The sequence below is a fragment of the Ictidomys tridecemlineatus genome, chromosome X, assembly GCF_052094955.1.
Source record: "Ictidomys tridecemlineatus isolate mIctTri1 chromosome X, mIctTri1.hap1, whole genome shotgun sequence".
Taxonomy (NCBI): Eukaryota; Metazoa; Chordata; class Mammalia; order Rodentia; family Sciuridae; genus Ictidomys; species Ictidomys tridecemlineatus.
In genome coordinates, this window is record NC_135493.1 from 113,247,531 (window position 1) to 113,265,704 (window position 18,174).

Below are 18,174 nucleotides of genomic sequence, written 5' to 3' on the forward strand. Positions count from 1 at the left end.
TTGATCCCTTTAGTGAGCAGCTGAGGCTACACGAGGCAGAGCAGATGTTTGAGGGGGATGGGGGATGGGCGATGATATGGTACAAGTCCTGCAGCTGACACCAACCTTGCCTGGGGGGACGTGGTTTCCCCACTGCAGAGAGGCCCCAGAGCCTTAGGTCTGCATTGGCTCCTCCCCTACCCTGAGACTGTGGGAGGGGGGATTTTCCTATCTCTCCCCTCAGTGCTGACCTGACAACTTTGACCTTTGTTGAGAGCCACAGCCAAAGGGGCCCCAGCAAACTTCCAGCTGCCAGCAAGCTTCAGACTGCCCCAGCAACATCTAGCTGATTGGCTCCTCTGCGGTGATGTTCATTGGGCTGTTTCCCTGCCCTTCAGACTGCCAGCTGATGATTGGCTCACAGCTGCCCCAGCAACATCTAGCTGATTGGCTCCTCCACGGAGCTGCTCATTGGGTGACTTCTTTGGCTCTGCCCACGCAACCCAGCCAATCGGCCTCAAGAGGAGGAGGATTGTGGGAGGAAAAGGCTGGGGTGGGGGAGAGAGGCTTGTGGAAGCCGGTGGTGGCAGTTGGGCTCTGAGGGTTTTTCCCTGGAGCTGTTTTGTTTGGCGTTTGTAGTTCTAAAAATAAAGTTAGTTTCTTTTTGACAAGTGGCTCCTGATTTGTGCCAAGCCAGACTTCGGCAGACCTTTACTGAGGCTGTTGGGTTATAGTGTTCTGTTTCAAAGGACAAGCTTGTGAAGTAAAGAACTAACATAAGTTGAAAAGCCACTGGCTGCCCCACTGGGTGCTCTCAACTGAGATGAGTTCAGTATCCCTGCACTGATTCTGTGATCTTGGACAAGTAAGTTAACGTTGCACCTCACTTTGCCCATCTGCAAAAAAGTCAAGAGGCCTACGAACTGACACAGGACTAAGCATGCTGAACTCACCTGTCTTTGGCTGTTGGAGTGACCAGATATGCTCTATTGGCAACCCTAGGCTGGCCAACTGAGGATAGGAAGCTCTGTTTGTCATGCCCAGTGTCTCATGGGGTGGAAATCTGTCAGGTCAGAGGATCTGCCTCTCTTCTAAGGCATGGTGACAGGAAGGAGAATTGTTAGGCCTCAGCTGCCTGGATAAAGAGGATGCAAATGCTTCCCTGTGTTAAAAAAAAAAAAAAATCGGGAGGCAAGAGAAACAGTTTGTCAGTTGATTGATGCCATTTATTTCTGGACAAGATGACAAGAGGCTTGGCCTCCCTTGAAGTAAATTACAGCAGAATCATTTCAGTTCTGTTGACTCACACATAAGTCTAGCAAATAGCTTTTGTCTTTTCTGCTTCCTTGTCAAAGGGTACAAAAGTCTCCCATCTATCCTTCCCTTTACACCATTATCTTTCAAGGTGACTCTTATGCTTTTGAAGTCCCTGCCATCTGCTCTGTACAACTCTGCATTTTGCAGGATGTGAGAGCATCGTGTTCCCAGAATGCCTTCTGTTCTCCCAGACTTGGCCATGGAAAGATCTGCCTGTGAAGTGAAAAGACAGCAGCCCCGTCATTCTCTTACAGCCCAGTCCCCCTTTTCTTCCTCAAAAAGCCACTTAGGAGGGGCTGGGGTTGTGGCTCAGTAGTAGAGCGCTTGCCTAGCATGCGTGAGGCATTGGGTTCCATCCCTGGCACTATATAAAATAAAAAATAAATAAAATAAAGGTATTGTGTCCATCTACAACTAAAAATAAATAAAAATTTTGTTAAGCTACTTAGGAAAAAATCCATGGCCTTTGAGTTACCAAGAGAATTCTCTGAAGAATGAGAGTACCAGAAACTGTGAGAAAGACTATTCTCCAATCTAATGTGTGTTCAATGGCTTGAAAAAGAGGAACATTCTGTATGTGGGGGGTGTGTGTGTGTTTTTAAATGTGCAATTTTAGCAAAAATGACTCTTAGAAGGGCTGTAATAATTGGAACCAATGAACTCTGAAGTCATGTGATTTGTCCCCCTGCCTTAGTGCAATATGTAAACTATTCTGAAAAAAAAATGAATGAATCCCGAAAGCATTTGCTACATACCTAGGCATGGAGAAGTGTGGACTGGCAAGGTGGCAGATGAAAAAAAAATACCCTGTTCATTTTTGAAGGCCTCCGAAAAAGGACATTCACTAGGCTGCTGAGATAAGCATTCCTCACCCCAGTCCACTGACACATTCACCTCTCAATCCTAAATCCTATGCAGTTTGGGCCCATTTCTCAGCTGGTAGCCACCAGAGCTTTCCACCTCTAGCTGTACCTCACATCGGGCATGAGGAATGGTTGTGCTTTTGCACTTGCCTTTTTGAGAGACTTTTCAGACACAAACCCAGGAGGGATGTGCCAAGGAGAAATCCCAGTAACTGGCTGTAATCTCTCAGTCTTTGTCATTGGGTCTGAATTCTTACTTGTAAATAACAAACCAACTCTGGCTGGGTTAAGGAAATATGTTTCTTAAAGATTGGATAAGTCACATGTCACCAGATTTAAAGCTCCCCAGCCAGGACCAGGACCCTCTATCACTTCCTACTACTCCCAGCCTCACACACTGAGGCTTAAACCCCAGATACCCAAGATGCTGGACACTGCCATCTCTTCTGCTCTTTTGGAAACTGAATATAGGGGCAGCCTCCTGTCACCAGAATGCATTGCAAACAGCCACTAGCTGCTGTGCAAGGTCTCAGGCAGTGTGCTGCATCAGCTAAGGGGATGCTGTTAGCTGAGCAGGAGGTTAGAAAAGCCATTATCCAAGAGTTCTGCCTTCTATAGTGGAGGGGGCGGGGACTCAGTTTCACAACATGGAGATACCCCAGATACAGGAAGGGGGTTCAAATGCTAAACATCTATCTAAAATTAAGAGTCCCCTCCAGCAAGGAATCTTGGGTTTTGTTCCTTTGTCCAAAAGGAACAAAAGAAGGACCTCAAAAGAAGGACCTGTGCCCCTCCAGGTGTCCACCCTGGAGAACTGGCCATAAAGGCATGTTTGCCTTCTGGAGAAGGCTGTGCAGCGGGAGTGAAAGGCAGAGACCCCTCTCCCAAACCAAGGAAGTCATCCCTGTGCCACCCCCAGACTCAAGGCATGGCAGTTGTATGCTCTTTCACCAGGTAGAAGTGTAGCCATTGAGCCAGTGGTCAGATCCCCACTGCTGTGGAGGAGAGCCAGACACACCGCCTTCCAGCCCTCAGCTTCCCAGGAGCTGTCAGGATGCAACTCAGCAAGCCCCAGGTAACTGCCAAGGGTCCTTGCATTTTTCCTGACCACCAGCCCAGCCCCATTAGACTTCCCTGGACCCTTAGTGACAGCCCATCTGGGATAAGATGCAAATGATTGGCACATCTTTCCTTCTAAGTCTTTAGCCAGCTGGGGGATTTAAAAATAAAGAATTGGAACCAATTCATGGTATAAGCCGCGCTCCTGACAGTGTGAATAATTTCCCCCAGCTGTCACCAGGGCTCACTCCCTGCATTCTTGTAAGCACCCCGGTGCTCTCAGCTTGAGGGAGGCACAGCCATCTAGGCAAGGCAGCCCTTCCACCTCCCCCTCAATTTCCCTCCCCTCTGGAGAGGCAGGCAAGAGCTCCCTCCTTCCCTTCTCTTTCCCTCATTAACCACAAGAGTTCTGGAATGCTGGTGCCCAGCAGGCTGAGGGAGGGATGGAGAGGGCCACACACATGGGCGAGGCAGCCCTTTGCACGGGAGGTGAAGCAGCTGCGCTAAGCAGACCTTTGTGATGTGGAAGGATTGGACTCAGCTGCCCTTGTGGCTTGAATCTCACCTGAAAGCTCTTGGTTTCTCATCCCCTAAAGCAGGGAGCTCCCTCATGCTAGGCTGATGACTGACCCCCCAGCCCACCTGATTTGTGCTTCCATCCTGAACCCAACATACTAGCCATCAGCTTAGTGCTGTCAGCGCACAGAGATGTGGCTGGCGCCAGGCTGGGCAGGCTGCAGGACAGAGGCTCTATGCCTAGGAAGGGAAGATGCCATAAATAAGCAAGTTGCCAGTGTGAGAGTCCAGAGAGGGGAAGGGTTCCCTCTGAGCCCTGGATGAGTGCAGGCTTGGCAGTGTAAATGATGCTGGACCAGGAGAGAATGGGGCCAGCAAAGGGTCTTTGAGCATTAGAAGCAACAGAAGCTGGCAAGGCCACCTGGGCATAGCCAGCTCTTAGCCAAAGAGACATGGGGGGTTCCTCGAGTCAGGCAGTGGCAGTAGGGGTGGGGGACTATAGCAGAGGCTGCATCCTCTGCCACTCACCACCCCCACTGCAGTGGCTCTGTTTGCTCAGTGATACAAGGGGGAAGAGGGACCTGCTGGTGCTGCTAGTTTGCTTGAGAGCTTGCTGACTCTTCCACACCCTCCCCTGGTCCAAGATTAGTAAACACTCACCTGCAGAAGGTTGGGAGCCATGAGGCAGGAGTTTCTCAATAGCATAATCCATCAGTGTTGGAGTACAACCACCAACCATGTGCTGCGTAGCTGTTGTGGTTTGGATCTGGAATGTCCCCATAGACCTCATGTGTTGACAACTTGGTCCCTGGTGCAGCAATGTTCAGAGGCAGGGCTTTCAGGAAGTGATGGGTTCATGAGGACTCCAATGTCATCAGTGGATTAATCCCTTAGATGGATTAATAATTTGAATGGACTACTTGGGGGGATGTGGAAACTATAGGAAGTAGGTCACTGGGGCTATACCCTTGGGGACTGTATCTTGTCCCTAGCCTGTAATTCCCCACTCCCTGTCCCTACCAGCTGCCAAGAACTAAGCAGCTTTCCTCCACCACACCCTTCTGTCATGATGTTCTGCCTCCTCTCAGGCCCAAAGCAATGGAGTGAGCTGGCCCTGAGAAACACCTGAGACTATGAGCCAAAATCAATCTTTCCTCCCCTAAGTTTTTTTGTCAGGTATTTTGGTCAAGATAATGAAAACCTGATGACACAATGGGACAAGACAGGTGGGCAGGCCAAGGCCAAGGCCATCTCTGTGTCTCCCTGAGAAACCACTCCCTAACTCCTCCTCCACCTCCACCCCCACCCCCTAGACAATGAGGAATGAGCATTAGATACATAACATGTCAGGCAGTGATGAGAGCCACAGACAAGAAAAAAGTGCAGAAAAGGACATGGAGTCCTCCGGGCAGGGACAGGCTGTTGTATGAGATGACTGGAGAGGACCTCTAATGAGGCAAAATTTGGTCAGAGACCTGAAGGAAGTGAGGGCCTGAGCCATGCAATACCTGGGGGAAGAACAGTAAGCAGAGCGAACAATCAGCGCAGAGGCCTGAGAAAGGAGGCCACCTAACATGTCCATGGAGCCCCAAGGAGGACAGGGTGGGAGTGGAACCATCAAGGGAGAAATACACACTTAGGCTTTTGCCCCAAGTCACTGGAAGGTTTTGAGCAGAGGAATGATTTAACAATTGCCAACCCTACCCAGTAAGACTGACTTTAAAGGGAAATAGGGCAATGGGGCAGTAGCTAGAGGCAGAGGGGAAAAAGAGCTCATTTTGGAGGGAATGTATCTATGAGAGGTGAAAGAGGAAAGAGACAAGTGCCTGAGGCGATTTAACTTTCTTGCATCTAATGTAAGAAGCCCAAAATATCCAGAAGCAGTCCCTGCTTTGCTGCTATTTAGAGGAAGAATCTGGTAGCAGGAAAATGGCAGTGGCAGAATGACAGAAGGAAAGCAGGAGAGGAATCATTCCCATTCCCTCCTTTAACCTCCTCCCTATCTCAGGCTGAAAAACTCATGTGCTCCCTAGAACCTTTAAAAGCAAACATACCCATAAGTATATGCACATACATACTAACATACATATACGAATACATGGCCACATACCTACACCTGGCTGTGACAGCATCCCTTCACTAAGGAATGGGGTTGCAATTACTATGCAGTAAAGGTAGCAAAGGAGTCAGTGGCTGGGAATCTGTCCCTAGGGCTCCCTTGGTTTCTCCCTGCTCTCATCTGCCCTTTCAGATGTTTTCCTATCATAAACACAATAAACATCAGACCTCTTCCTTGACATCCTAAGCATCTACCTGCCCTTCAAGTTGGGGCCTTAGAAAACACGAGTTATAGGTTCTGGGGCGGAGGCCTTTGAAGATTCTAAAGGCTATGCATTCTGCAAGTAACTCAGTCTGCTTTCTCTGCACTTTAAATAGATGTGCTGGGCTGAGTTTTAAATTTGACACATTTCTTTTTTTAAACTGAAAAAAAAAAGCACAATCAAAAAAAAAAAAGCATTACCATCTCAATAAATGCAGAAAAAGCCTTAGACCAAATTCAACATCCCTTCATGATAAAAGCTCTGAAGAAACCAGGCAGAGAAGGAAATTAACATTGTAAGAGCTATACATGACAAACCCAAAGCCAACATTATGCTGCATGGGGAAACATGGAAAGCATTTCCTCTAAAATCAGGAACAAAGCAAAGGTGTCCACTCTTATCACTTCTATTGAATATGGTACTTGAAACTTTAGCCAGAGCAATTAGGTAAGAGAAACAAATAAAAGAAATACACATAAGAAAGGAAGAAGTCAATTTATCCCTATTTGCAGATGATATGATCCTATACTTAGAAGACCCAAAAGACTCCATCAGAAGACTTCTAGATATGATAAACAAATTCAGCAAAGAAGCAGGATAAAAAAATCAATGCACAAAAATCAACAGCTTTTCTATATACCAAGAATGAACCAATGAACCCGTTATTAAAACACAAATTAGGAAAACAATTCCATTCACAATAACTTCGAAAAATAAAACATCTAGAAGTAAACCTAACCAAAGAGGTAAAAGACCACTACAAAAGAAAAAACATTACAGAACACTGAAGAAAGAAATTGAAGAAGACATTAGAAAGGGAAAAGACCTCCTACATTCATGGACAGGCAGAATAAATATTGTTAAAATGGCTACATTATCAAAAGAGACCTGCAGATTCAATGTGATCCCCACCAAAATACCAATAACATTTTTCATAACCCAAAAATTCATATGAGGGCACAAAATACCCTGAACAGCCAAAGCAATCCACAGGAAAAAGAACAAAGCTGGAGTTATCAGAATACCCAATTTCAAAATATAATATAGAGTTATAGTAACAAAAACAGCATGGTACTGGCATAAAAAGAGACATGAAGACCAAACAGAATAAAATAGAAGACACATAAATAAACCTACACAGCTAGAGACATTTGATTCTTGACAAAAGTGCCAAAAATATACATTGGAGAAAAGATAGCCTATTCAATAAATAGTGCTAAGAAAACTGGATACCTATATGTAGAGGATTGAAACTAGATCTCTATCTCTCACTCTGGACAAAAAACAATTCAAAATAGATCAAAGATAAGTAGAAGACCTGAAACTTTGAGACTGCTAGAAGAAAACACAGGAAAAACACTTCAAGACATTAGTATAGGCAATAACTTCCTGAATTGCTCTGATAGCTCAGGAAATAATTGTAAGAATTGACAAATGGAATTGCATCAAATTAAAAAACTTCTGCACAGCAAAGGAAACAACAGAGTGAACAAACAGCATAGAAGAAAATCTTTGCCATTACTCTTTCCACAGAGGATTAATATCCAGAATATATAAAGAACTCAAAAAAGCTTAACACCACAAAACAAATAACACAGTTAATAAATGGGCATATTAACTGAACAGATACTTCTCAAAAGAATTATTATGGCCAATAATTATATGAAATAAGTCTAATACTTTTAGTCATCAGGTAAATGCAAATCAAAACTACATTGAGATTCCATCTCACTGTAGTTAGAATGGCTATCATCAAGAATACAAGAAACAAGCCGGGCACAGTGGCACAGGCCTGTAATCCCAGCACTTGGGAAGCTGAGGCAGGAGAATAGTGAGTTCAAAGTCAGCCTCAACAACTTAGCAAGGCTCTAAGCAACTTAGTGAGACCCTGACTCTAAATAAAATATTAAAAGGGCTGAGGATGTGGCTCAGTGGTCAAGTGCCCCTGGGTTCAATCCCTGGTATAAAAAAAAAAAAAGAATACAAAGAACAATAAATGTTGGTGAAGATGCAGCGAAAAAGGAACACTTATACACTACTGGTAGAGATGTAAATTAGTATAGCCACTATGGAAATCAGGATGGAGTTTCCTCAGAAAGCTAAAAATAGAACTACCATATAATCCAGCTATACCACTCCTCGGTATCTATCCAAAGGAATTAAAGTCAACATATTATAGAGATGCCTGCATATCGATTTTTTTCATGGTACAATTCACAATAGCCAACCTATGTAATTAACCTAAATGTCTGTTGACAGAAGAATGGATAAAGAAGATGCAATACACACACACACACAAACACACACACAACATGGAGTATTATTCAGCCATGAAGAAAAATGAAATCATGTCATTTGCAGAAAAATGGGTGGAACTGGATATCATCATGTTAAGTGAAATAAGCCGACTCAGACAAATATTGCATGTTTTCTCTCAAATGTGGAATGGTGGGGACAGACAACATGAAAGTAGAAGGGAGATGGCTAAAAAAGAAGGGGATCAGGAGAGGGGGAAAGTGAGCAAGGAAGTAAGGGGGTGGGTGTCATCAAAGTACGTTATATGCATGCACAAACAAGTCACATTGAAATCCATTTTTCTGTATAATATGTGCTAATAAAAAAGAAAGCAAGAAAGAAATGTAATGAGTTTTCCACAGGAGCGGAGAGGTACTCCCTGCTGGAAGGTGGTCATCTGGGAACATTCCAAGAGACTGGCCAGGGGTGTACACCTTGAGGGGTGGAGTGAATGGAAAGATGAATGGGAATAGTTGAAGCCAAAAGGATTGGCTCCAAAGAGGCCCTAGAATAAGTGACTCAGTCTTCTGGGACTCTCAGGTATGTCAGAGAAGAAAGGAAGGCAGAGTTGAACTGCACACATGGCTCGGGTGTTGGGAGTGGCAAACCACCATCATCACACGTCTATGTAGAGGACCACTACAGCACCAGAACTTTACAGATGGGAAAAACCAAGGCTCCCGAGGGCTTGTGAATGTCACACACTCCTTAGTGGCAAATGAGGACAAAAGTCCAAAAGCCAGTTTCCCAACTCCATGTTTACCTAGATGCAAGCAAATTTCTTTGCATTTACTTTACAAAGGCACTTCAGAAGAGAAACCATTGTCTTAGTTTACATAAGGATTGGACATAGGCAAGGGAAATAGTGAAGAGAAAGGACTTCTCAGCTTAGTATGTGGCAGTAAAAAACTCAATTCCACCTAGGATGATGCAAATAATGTTTGCAAATAGGCAGCCCAGAGATGCACCGTACAGTGCCCCCAACTCAAGATCCCAACATGCCCAGCAAGGAGGCCTTTGCCAGGCTCCCATACACCCAGAGAGGGAAGAGCCAAGGCCTGGCTCCAACCCAAAGAGTTCCCCATTCCTCAGAGTCCATTTCTTTAGTTGTTAAGTTGAGGAGGGAGAGCCCACTAGGCCTGTCTCAAAGGACCCACTGCAAGGTCAGAAGAAAAGTACTAGTGCTTTGAAAACTGCAGAGCTCTTAACTAGGGTGTCTTTTAAAGTGGATGCAGCCACTCTAGAGACCATGAGCAGAGATAGTCAGCCTTCAGCACAATTGTAACCGAAATAGCATTTGGCTTAAGGCCTGGCCTGTGGCTTTGATTACCGCCTGGGCCCTCAGGCCCTGTCTCCACCAGGCAGGCACTCTGTGGTCAGATTAGCTTGACTTCTTGACCCCACACTGCCACTTACAGCTGTGGGCCCTTTGGTTAGGTGTGGTCTCTTGGTACCTCAGTTTCCTCCTCTGAAATGGCATAGTGATTACAAAAACTGCCTTCATTTGGTGGCTCAAGATCAATAAGATAATTAATGCCTACAATAACAATGATATATATGACACAGGGTTGTAAGAATTTATATGAACTCCTGGCCTAGACTCAGTAGGCAGTGGCTGCTGTCACTCCCCCTACACCCCATTGTGGCACCCACCTATATCTGTAGGCACCTGAGTACCCATGAAAGGCAGCCTGAGGTGCTTTGGAAGTAGGCTTTGGATTCATATGGGCAACTTTTGAGCTGTGTGGCTGCAGAAGGCAAGTCACTCACTGAGGCTCTTTCCTTATTCAAACAGGGATTTCCAGACTCATCATGGAAGACTTTGGAGGACCATTGCATATTCATTAATGGGAATCAATAAAAAGGGACAGAGAGAGAGTGTAAGAGGTCTGCCTCTGAGGACTCAAGCTGGCTCACCTGGGATGACACCAATTCAAACATCTGCTGATAATGACTAGAGAGGTCAGGGTCACCCTTTGCTTTGCCCTAAGCAGGGTTCTCTGATGCAGACAGAGGCTGGGGGTAACACTTTGGGGAGGAGAAACAAACAGCTTAAAATCCCTGTCTTCATGTTTAACCTCTGCATTCCTTCTTCCTCTTGGCACTTGCTGCCCAAGGGCCTGGTATTGCAAAGTGATATGGAGCCTCCTGCCGTCCCCTGGGAGAAGTTTGGCAGCCATGGAGGGCGTGGTGCTGGGTAGTGCTGCTTTGCCTGAACCATTTTTCCTACACCACAGCCTGAGACCTGGAGAATAGCCTGACACCAGTCATTATTCAGAGCAATGTCTCCAGCCAAATCCCAGGTGGTGCTGCCTCCCGACTCCGCTGTAACTAGGTCTAGTGATAACACCTGTGCTTCATATAGTTGTAAGACTCAAGCACATTAATATTTTTATAGTGCTTGGATACCACTTGGCACATAGTAAATGCTAAATAAATGTTTAATTTAAAAAATAGTGGGGGTGAAGCTCCTGTATCCTAGCAAATATTCAAAGAACTCCTCTTAGAAATAGCCCCTGAATGCCTTCTCTTCCCTTCTGCCTTTGCACCAGCCAGCATGCTGCTTCTGAGATACTCATATTGCTGGAGCATAGAGAAAAGAAGCCAGAGGGCCACTGAGCACTCTGAGTCCTTCCAGGAATGTTTGCATTCCATAAGTCATATGTTGGTCTCAGTGAAAGCTTTGAGCTGTGGAATTTTCAGCCTGTGAGCTAGACAGCATAATGGGGCAATAACAGAAAAGAGGTGGGAGGGGAGGGTAAAAGGCCCACCTTCATCCCACCCTAATCCTTCTGCCTAACAGCAGCTGGCACTGCTTGGGGTGAATATTCTGAAGACTAGTCTGCTCCCAAAACTGTAGAAGACAGGATCATATAAGTGGACACATTCATCAGTAATCTCTCAGGATACTTTTAGTCATCAAAAGGTACCCAACTGTCAGCGGCTCAAACACTAAAGACATTTATCATCTCATGTAAGAAATCTGGAGCTGGGAGGTTGCAAGGTTAACTCAGGGACACAACAAGGTCATGAAAGACTCATGTCCTTCCCATGTTTTTCTTGGTCATCTTCAGAGTATGGTACTTTCTCCTCTCATGGTTGCAAGATCACTGCACAGTACCAAGCATCTCATCTTTAAAAAACAACATCCCAATAAGGGAGAGAGGATTAGGGTTTTCCTCCTGAGCTTTTCTACCTTCTCCCCGAAATCTCTCATCTCTCCTCCCCCTAACCCATTCCAGGTAAAAGCCCCTTGCCAAACCTTCCTTTAACTGTTCAAGACTAAGTCACAAGCCTGTTTTAGATTAACTTCCTGCCAAAGAAGTAAGGATTAACAAGAAAGATTTAGAACTACTGTGGTTCTATCATGGGCCTGAGGGAAAAAGCCACCTTCTGAGACATTAACTGCCAAATACCTGAGAAAAAGTTGGGGTCTTGCTTTAGAAGGAAGAAGAGGGCTGGCAACTGGTTGGGCAACATAGAGTCTGCCATGAGCACTTAGCCTCCTTTGTCACTGTCTTGGCCTCTCTGAAGCTTCCTAAAGCTCCCTGTGCCTTGTTTAGGCCTCTCTGCAGCAGTACTTGGCCTGGGAGCAGGCATGCTATGGGACCTAGCAGCAACGGCAGGTCCAACAAACACAACCCAATAGTTCTGGGCACAGTAACATTTATGTGTAATCCTAGTGACTCAGGTGCCCAAGGCAGGAGGATCACAAGTTCAAGGCCAGACTCATCAGCTTAGTAAGGCCCTAAGTAACTTAGCAATACCCTCTTAAAAAATATAGTTCAGTGGTAGTGTGCCCCTGGGTTCAATGCCTAGTATCCCCCACCAAAAAAAAAAAAAAAAATCCCAATATTGAAGCTAAATGTTACACACACAGGGTCTGGGGCATTCAAGGAGGCTGGGGCCCAGGAGGCAGCTGACTAGAGTTAATGGAAATGAGTAGAAGTGTCCTAAGTACAGGCATCCCTTAGTATCCACAGGGGATTGGTTCCAGGACTCCCTTGGATACCAAAATCTGCAGCAGCTCAAGTTTCTTATATAAAATGAAAACGTATTTACATATAATCTTCACACATCCTCCTGTATACTTTAAATCATCTCAAGATTATGTATGACAACTAATACAATATAAATGCTATGTAAATAGTTGTTATTCTGCTGCTTACTGGCTGAACAAATGGGGCTACCAAATCTTGGACTTTCAGCCTCCATAACTGTAAGCTAAATAAACTTAAAAAAAAAATAAGTACCCAGCTTCAGGTATTTTGTTATAGCAACATAAAACAGACTAATACAATCAGAGAAGGGTGTCACAATGAGCTGTTGGTACCCAACATTCCTGGAAGCCAGGGGATGGTTGCATAGCCAATGCAGGGGATCTGCTCAGGACATCAACAGAGTCCACTATAATGTGCTACTGCTTCCTATGCAATGTGCTTCACATATGTTCTCTTTAATCTTTGCTATAGTCCTGGACGTTGCCACAGTTATGATCATTTTGTAGGATAAGGAACATAAGCTCTGAATGCTGAAGTCATTTGTCCAGAAGTTCACAGCCCCTTGGTGGCAGAGGGTGTATCTGAAGCCATGTTATATGACTTCAAAGTCCATGTAGGGTTGCCCAAATTAACAAACAAAAATACTTGATGACCAATTAAATTTGGATTTCAGGTAAACAATAAATACATTTTTAGTATGTCCCACACAATATTTGGGACCAAAAACTCATTAATCATTTATGTGCAAGGCAAATTTAATGGGGCATCTTATATTTTATCTGGCAACTCTGAAGCCTAGAGTCACAAGCTGCCCTCTCCCTTAGTTCAGTTACTCAAGCAAACAGCTCAGTGGTGGGGCTTACACATAATGCCAGACACTGGGATGAAGGCATTTTTTAAACTGAAATACACACTCATGCTTTCATGCTTTGCAGAGGGAGGGTACTATTTGTGTCCCATCATAAGGATTTAATTGTGACCATATCTCTACATCTGTAAAATGACCCCCTTCCAATGCAGTAACCCAGGGTGCTCCCATTAAAACTGCAAAGTGGATAGGAAGTAGCAAGTTTTCTGTGCAATATTATCAGGTCCACATGTGAACCACCCCCAAGCTCGGCAGGCAGCCTTGGGGTTCCCTCCACCCTCGCTTGAGGGAGCTTTGACTGAATCCTATTTCTTTCTCTCAATCGATCACTCCAAACACCCACTCAGGGTGCTCGCAAACCTCAGCTCGAGCTCTGCATGAAGGGGAAGCCCAAGAATCACAAATAGCCTAGTGAGCATGAGCTTTTCAAATTCATCTGAAGAGGCCACCCTCCAGCTGAGGTTCCTGTAAGAGCAATCCACCATGTGTGATGTGACCAATGGCACCTGCAGAGAACCATTTCCAATGCTCTCTCCCCCTTTCGCACTAAGAGGCATTTCATCTGGCTCGGCACCCGAGGGTGAGGGCTGGGGTGCGCTTTGGAGGCTCACCCAGGCAGCAGCGGATCTAGGCTATAATTAAACCAGACTGTGAACATATTGTTCACGGAAACCTTAGCAGAACATGAGTCATATTGGTGAAGTGAATCACACAGCCTCAGAGTTTCCATTTATATTTGCTGTATTTGGGGCCTTTATACTTTGGCTCAGGATTTCTGTCCATCCCTCCATCTCTCCAATTTATTCTCCATCTTGGGGACAAAGCCTCAAGGCAGGACATAGCTAAGGGTCCAAGTAGGCAGCCAGGAAGGAGAGCAGAAATGGGGGCTTACTGGCACCAAGATCATCTCACCTCCACCAGGAGCTCCTCTCATGAAATGGGTGCTCCCTGGGCTGCCAGAGAGGGCAGAGGAAATAAGTAGGGGAAAATCTAGCCATTATGACTATTGATAGTATCTGAAAAAAAAATTTTAAGTAAAATTTGGTGAAGGGGTGGAGGCTGAAACTTTGGGTTGAAATGAAGTCTCGTGATCCTTGTTCAACTTTTTGTTAATTCAGCTCCCAGGACAGGTACCAGGTAGCATAGACTAGTGACCACAGCACCAAATGCCTGACAGCAGGTTCTAAGCCCTGCCCAATCTGTGTTTCCATTTCCTCCTTGGTAGAACAGTGATAATAACAGTCTCTACCTCAATGGGTTGCTGTGAGAGTTAATGAGTTCAGATGTGTGAAGTGCTGAGACCAGTGCTTGGCTCATCACCAACATTACCATCGCCAGACCTTAGTAGCATCACTGAACACTGATGGAACAGGGCTTCACTTGCTTTCCAGGCAACCACAGTCAGGAGACTGGGCAGAAGTGGCATTCACAGTATCCTATCTGGTCATTTTTGTTTGGGTGTAGAAACCTAAGTCCCATCACACACTAGCAGCACCTGAGCAGAGCTCTTTCATGTGTCCTCAGGGGATCCTACTGCACCGGTGTTTTTGGAGAAGGAAATAGGTTTCTCCCTTTAGGAATTTCACAGAGTAGGGTCTAAAGCACAGGGAGGTGATAAGGGACTATTTGCCACATTGAACCACACCAGAGCTATACAGGCAGGATGCCCACAGCCATGACACAGCCACTGTCACCACTCAGCATACACATTCAGCACACAACAGGTTACTTATTTGGGCCCTCACACCAATCTCAGGAGGCTCTGGGGAGGGAGTACCCTGATGCTATTGTAGGTCCCCAGGGAGCTATGCAATGAATCATCTAATCTATTCAGATCCAACATGTAAGTGACCTCAGGGATACCCAACTTTTTCCAAGAAGGATCTTTTTATCCTCCATAGCTGGGAAAGGTGGTGCACACCTATAATCCTACTCATGAGGCTGAGGTAGGAGGATCACAAGTTCAAGGCCAGCCTGGGCAATTCAGCAAGACTCTGTCACAAGAAAATAAAAAGGGATGGGAGCCGGTTGTGGTGGCGTGTGCCTGTAATCCCAGCAACTCAGGAGGCTGAGGCAGGAGGATTGCAAGTTTGAGGCCATTCTCAGCAATTTAGTGAGAACTTGTCTCTAAAAATAATTAATTAATTAATTAAAATAAAAAAGGAATGGGGATGTAGCTCAGGAGTAAAGCCCCCCTGGGTTCAATCCCTAGTACCAAGATAAAAAAGGGGGGGGGTATAGCTTAGTGGTACAGTGCCCCTGGGTTCAATCCCCAGTACCGCGCACGCACACACTCACACACACACACAAAATTATCAACCAAGCTACAAATGATAAGTAAATTAATTTGTTCTCTTGTAATTTATTAATTGGAGAGGAACATAATAGCCAAATAAAATTTCCATTTGGTATGAGATAAATGGTTTTCCCAAGCTGAGGAGCTGGGATTCTTGCCAAGAGCAAAGAAATGTGACATTTTCATTGGTCCAAGATATCTTATTTGGAGCTCCATGTACATTCTCTGGAAAGCTTTATAAAATGACAATACCTGAGGGACTCCTGCTAATATGATTATCCTCCCAGGAAGTCCAGGGACTCCAAGAAGGGAGCCATGGGGGGCTCTGATTCCATCATGTAGTCTAAGTCCCCCTAGGATAATGGCTGCATAAAGATAAAGGATATAGGAGTCCCAAAGAGGAAGAAACCTAATAACTGGTGCTGGGAACTGGGCCTAGAAACTACTCCAAAGGCAGACTATCCACTATGATGGTTCAGGGCCTCCTTCTCTTGGTGAGAGCCCCAAAAGTCATAGAGTTCCCCAAAATGTCACTTTCCTGAACCTCTAGACCCAGAGAGACCTAAGCTTTGCTCCTGCCTGAGAAGCTCAGCATCCCAAGCTGTAAGGACATATTCCTAGAATGCAAGAAGTCCAGGATACTCTTAAGGGACATCCTGAAGAGCATACCCAACAGGCCTATAGTTCCAGCCATACCAGGCCCACAGATCCACCGGACACAAAGGCTCAGCCCTTCTCCTCTAATATGCTCATCAGAGAGTGACCCTAAACTGGGCTGAAGCATGTTTCTTCATTTAGAAATGCAGGGTTTTGCTCTGAAATCCTGGTATTGTGGCAAGAGCACTTATATTAGAGTCAAAAGGCCACTGGTTTGACTTTCTAACTCCATTAATTTATTTCTGTTACAACTTTGTTACTTAAAAATCTCATGAGACTTTTTTAAACCCCATAAATTTTATTAAAAGTCTATTTGTCTACTGTAGATATGAAGAAGGAGGAAATGGAATGAATGGCAATTTAAGTAAACTAGAAAAATTAGAGGAAAGGTCCTCAACAGATTATAAATAAATATTGAGTAAGCTGGTAAAATAAAATCAAGCATATCAAGGTTAAACTAAACTTACCCAATAAAAGAGAGTGTCAGGGTTAAAAAATAAAACTCCAGGTATGTTACTTAGAGGAAAAATGCAAATATAAAACAACAGAAAAATTGACAATAATATAACAAAAAGATATCAGAAAAATGCCAACAAGAAGAAAGCAGAAGGAGAATAACGTTAAGGCTCAAAACCCTAAATAGGACTAAAAAGGACAATATGTATGATAAAAATAAACAATACAGCATGAACAATATTCATCAATTGAGGTGCACTAAATAGTATAGATACCTGAAGCATAAAGCAAAAGAACTACAGAAATACAAATAGAATATAATAAAAACTACCGTTTTAGTGGGATCATTCAATTTACCTCTTTCAGAACTAGATATACCTAATAAGCAGAAAGTCATTAAGGGAATAAATAAAGTGATTGATACAACTAATAATTTGTTGTAATAAAAACAGTGTCTTACAATCTGTAGAACACACTCAAATTCAGTTCCTCCTACTATATTCTCATAACACAGAACAATTCTGTAACCAAATGTGTGGGGGGTTTCCCACACACACCAAGCTTGTAGCAGACACCAGCTGGGCATCCTCTAATTCAATTAAATTCCACCACTACCTAGAGCTAGGATCAGATCCCATGGGTTAAGGGCTAGGTTCCACAAGACTGCAACCCCCACCCCTTCAGATATCAATTCCAAGTCCCAGGTTGTTTTACCTGTGCTTCTGACTGACAGGCTATAAATGAGGATTCCCACATACATATTCACTTTAAGTAACCCTTTCTTGGGTTAGATAAATTTTCTAGAATGTCTCACAGAACTCAAGAAAATACATTTATTGGTTTATTTTAAAAGATATTATGGTTAGGCACATTGGCACACACTTGTATTCCTAGCTGCTCAGAGGCCAGACTCAGCAACTCAGCAAAACCCTGAAACCCTGCCTCAAAATTTTAAAAAGGGCTTGGGGTGTAACTCAGTGTTAGAGCACCCCTGGATCCAATCCCCAGTACTGAGGAGAGAGGGAGAGAAAGAGGGAGAGAAAGAGGGAGAGAGAGAGGGAGAGAGAGAGGGAGAGAGGGAGAGAGGGAGAGAGGGAGGGAGGGAGGGAGGGAGAGAGAGAGATAGAGAGAGAGAGAGAGATAGAGAGAGAGAGAGATAGATATTACCAAGGATACTATAAAGACTTTAGGAGTTGAATGCCAGGAAATGGGGTGAAGATATCACACATTCTTTAAGTGAAAAACATACATTTTCCTTGTATATTCATGAAACATTTATAGATTAGGTTCATGACCACAAAAAGAAAACCTTATTAAAAATTTTAAGGAATAATAAAGGAGTGAAATTTTAAAAAGTGTACTATTTTAAATGTGGAAAATAAGAAGCTTACTTCTAGAAAACCTTTAGATTATAGAGAAAATGAAAAGAGAAATTACTTCCTAGAAATCAATGAAAAGAACACTTCACATGAATACTGATACCACACAGTTAAAGCAGGACTTAAAGGAAATATATAGCCTTTCATGTTTCATTATTTTTGACAAT

At 44.3% G+C, this 18,174-nt stretch overlaps 1 long non-coding RNA gene across 1 annotated transcript in view; it reads right to left on the minus strand.

Annotated features, from left to right (window-relative positions):
• The window catches only part of LOC144371787 (uncharacterized), a 29,960-nt gene extending 12,304 nt beyond the window's left edge, over nt 1–17,656 (minus strand). Inside the window, exon 1 of the long non-coding RNA XR_013431900.1 lies at nt 933–17,656. This is a non-coding gene — a long non-coding RNA (uncharacterized LOC144371787). The remainder of the gene's footprint in view (nt 1–932) is intronic.
• Nucleotides 17,657–18,174: the final 518 nt, after the last annotated feature.